At 37.2% G+C, this 3,316-nt stretch overlaps 1 protein-coding gene across 1 annotated transcript in view; it reads left to right on the top strand.

Annotated features, from left to right (window-relative positions):
- The window catches only part of LOC109837775, a 21,213-nt gene continuing 19,309 nt past the window's right edge, over positions 1,413-3,316 (top strand). Inside the window, exon 1 of the mRNA XM_020406124.1 lies at positions 1,413-1,569. The gene's annotated coding sequence lies outside the window, so the exon portion shown is untranslated. The remainder of the gene's footprint in view (positions 1,570-3,316) is intronic.

Genomic DNA, 3,316 nt, shown 5'->3' with positions numbered 1-3,316 from the left:
CCAAAAACCTACTCCAAGAGACAGTTGTTAAGGGAAGGTGAATCTATCCGGTCCTTAGTTGAGAGAAAAACAGAGCCATCTTCGTCATCTAAGCTGCATTTGGCATAAAACTCGGCCAGCCCATCATCATCAATTCTCGCTATGTTCCAAATTGATTTGGAGCCAAGAGGCTGCTTGAAACGGTGATGCCGTTAATATGAGACCGATAGACGGTCTTAAAATAGCGATGCCGTTAATTTGAGTCTGAGAGACGGCTTCAATGGCGATGCCGTTAATTGGAGACCGAAAGGCGGCTCTGAAACGGTGATGCCATTAATTGAATATGAAACGAAGATGCTGTTAATTAAATATGAAACGACAATGCCATTAAATAAATATGAAACAACGATGCCATTAATTAATTATGAAACGGAGATGCCGTTCGTGTGAGCCAAGAGACAGCTATCTCGGAGGCCGAGATGTGGGAAACCCCGAAGACTACTGTTAGAGTTAGGGACGAGACTCAGATCTCTCCAAATAATTCACCACAAAACTATCGGAGTGAGACAGGAAGGGTCGTGCCTCACAAAGATTGTAGAAACCGGTCAGAGAAAAAAATGAAAAGAGACGGTCGTGCCGATGGAGATCCGTCACGAGGGAGGGGGAGAGAAGCGTTACATGCTTCTAGAGAGGAAAAGACACGGACTGAGATCTAGGGTTTTCAAAACCCTAGAGAGGGGACGGCTACAAAAGAAAGAGCCGACTGAAAACTAGGGTTTTCAAAACCCTAGAGAGGGCGGCTACAAGAGAGAATCTAGTGGACAAGTTAATACAACTTCCTCGACGCAAAGTGTTTTAAGAATATATGGTTGGAGATATGGAGTGAATATCCCTTGTCATTGAGCACAGGAATTGCCATTATAACAGTGTGGTTGAATCACGGTGTACTTGGAATTAGAAAAAAAGACACAATTTTAAAACAAACCCCATTAAGAATTTATTTTCAAAAAACGACCCATTTAAAATTTATTTTTCATTTTGACCCACCAGGTGGCTGAAACTGGGTCGAAAATGATAAATAAAGTTCAAAAACTTTACATGATTTAAAATTTTGTGAAGTTTAGTGCCTGATTAACCGCGCTAATGAAGCTACAGAAGTTTAAAAAGTTCACAGAATTTAAAGTTTACTGTCTGATTAACCATGCTAAACTTCACATGATTTTAAATCCCGTTAAGTTTTCGAATTTTATTTGCCATTTTCGTCGACCTGGTTTCAGCCAGGTGGTTGAAACCAGGTCGAAAATGACAAATAAATTTTAAATAAGTGAATTTTTGAAAATAAATTCTTAAAATGGTCTATTGTGAAAATTTCTCCTAGAAAAAAGGGAGGGGGTAAGTGTAAAGCCCTCAATTCTCTCTCCGCTTTTATTTTTATTATTATTCCCACTGATAGATTCTTCGATTTTAGATCGCCCATGTCGATGTGAACATCGCCTTTGTCGTCCGCCTCCTCCTCAGTGCTCGTTTGATCTCGTCTGCCCTCCTCATTGCTCCTCCACCCTTTCTCCCTTCCTCGAGCGCCGATTTCAGGTTAATTTTTCTCCTCTTTTTTATTTTGTTTTTCGAATTTTGCTTGTTTGATTGGTTTATGTGGTGTCTTGAGCCGAATCTGTTTGTTATATTATGATAGGTTGAGGGCTCTGCACGATGAAACCCTAAAGCTTGTTCCTTTTTACCCAAAGAAATTTGATTTGAAACCCTAATATCATTTGTCAAGTTTTCTAACTTTCTTTATATTCATTACATTGATTTTGTTAGATTTTAGGGTTTTAAGGTTTCTAACCTTTTGTTCCTTTTGATTTATGGATTCTATGATTTCTAGTTTTAGAATTTTAGGATGTAATTTGTTTATGGTATTCACTTCTAGTTCCTAGTAATCATTAGAAATCCAAATATAACTTAAGTATAAAGGTCAATCTTGATAAGTCATACCCATCCACTTTATATACAACATCAGATAAAAATCTTCACTCTAATTATCAAGAGCTGGTGCAAAGGATCCTGTTCAATTATTACAGGATTTTGTTGGTGGTGGTGTTGTGAGAAGTTCACATGGTGGGATTGTCCCCAAATATTAGTTGCCTTTGTACTGGGGTGATAGTCAGACCTCTTATCTATTTAATCATCCGTAATTATAGAGGACCGTTAAAGGTTGTCAATCATTATATATTTTAGGCAAGTGGAGAGTCTGATGGTGACTCCTCAGCCATGCTTCAAAGAACATAGTTCAAGTATAAATTAGAAGATGATGCAGCTCTGCGTGTTTAAAATTGATGACGATTGTGTGGATGGGAGAAAGTCTTCCACATATAGAAGGGGAGATGGTGAATTTTGCATGAAATGGAAGTTTCTTGTGCAAGTTTGTATGTAGTCTTACCTATCCTGGTGGTGGTGGGGTTGTAGCTGGCTCTATTGAGCCTATTTCTGTAACAATTCATTGGTTGCCGGAATTATTGAAATTTCTCTTCATCTTAATTTATTCTCTTATCTCTAGATAGACTTAAATTATGCAGTCTAAAAATGTAATGTGAGTGCACTGTTTTCTTCTTGATGGATTTAAAATTTTCGACCAAAATAACATCTAATTTATGATGAGAAGGTCTGCAATTTCGATTTCATTCGTGGTTAGTTCTTCCTTGGATAGTTGGATTGCTTCTGCATTTTCTCTTATGCCGACTTTGAGGTGACATAGAGGTTGAACTATGGAACGACCAAAGCTTTCTTCTTGAGCTCTACCAAATGCATGGACTAATACGTATGGTGATGATGCAAAGCACGACCAGTAACGGGGCCAGAATATACATCAAAAAACTACCTCAACAAGAAAAAAGAAGAGAAAACCTCAAAAGAAGAAATATTAACCCGAGGATTACAATGCTATTTGCAGAGTCAAATTTTCTCATGTCTCCTTTGTGAATAGGACAATTACTTTTTCATTGTCAGTAGGATATAATAGTCATTTGCACCCACCTTGGACATGCGTATCCTTGTTATATTGGAAATCGAAATTGCACTGAAATTTTTTAGATTGTCTAGATGATACTTTGTAGATTGTCTAAATAAAAATGAGACGAGATATGACAACAACAAAGCTTTGCGAATTTTCGAGATCGGCTTTTCAAGAAGGCTACATGAATCCTACTCTTCTTACTTAGTTCTATTCAGGTCTATTTAGTTGATTAAATTATTCATTATCATATCCTTTTTAAATGTTTCTAACCAAGTTTTCTTAATTTATCTTAGTCCTTTTTTCTCCATTAATTATAACTTTTCCCTA

This window comes from Asparagus officinalis, chromosome 4 (genome assembly GCF_001876935.1).
Source record: "Asparagus officinalis chromosome 4, Aspof.V1, whole genome shotgun sequence".
Classification (NCBI taxonomy): domain Eukaryota; kingdom Viridiplantae; phylum Streptophyta; class Magnoliopsida; order Asparagales; family Asparagaceae; genus Asparagus; species Asparagus officinalis.
Note: the sequence above shows the minus strand (reverse complement) of the source record. Positions and strands in the feature narration are given on the sequence as shown.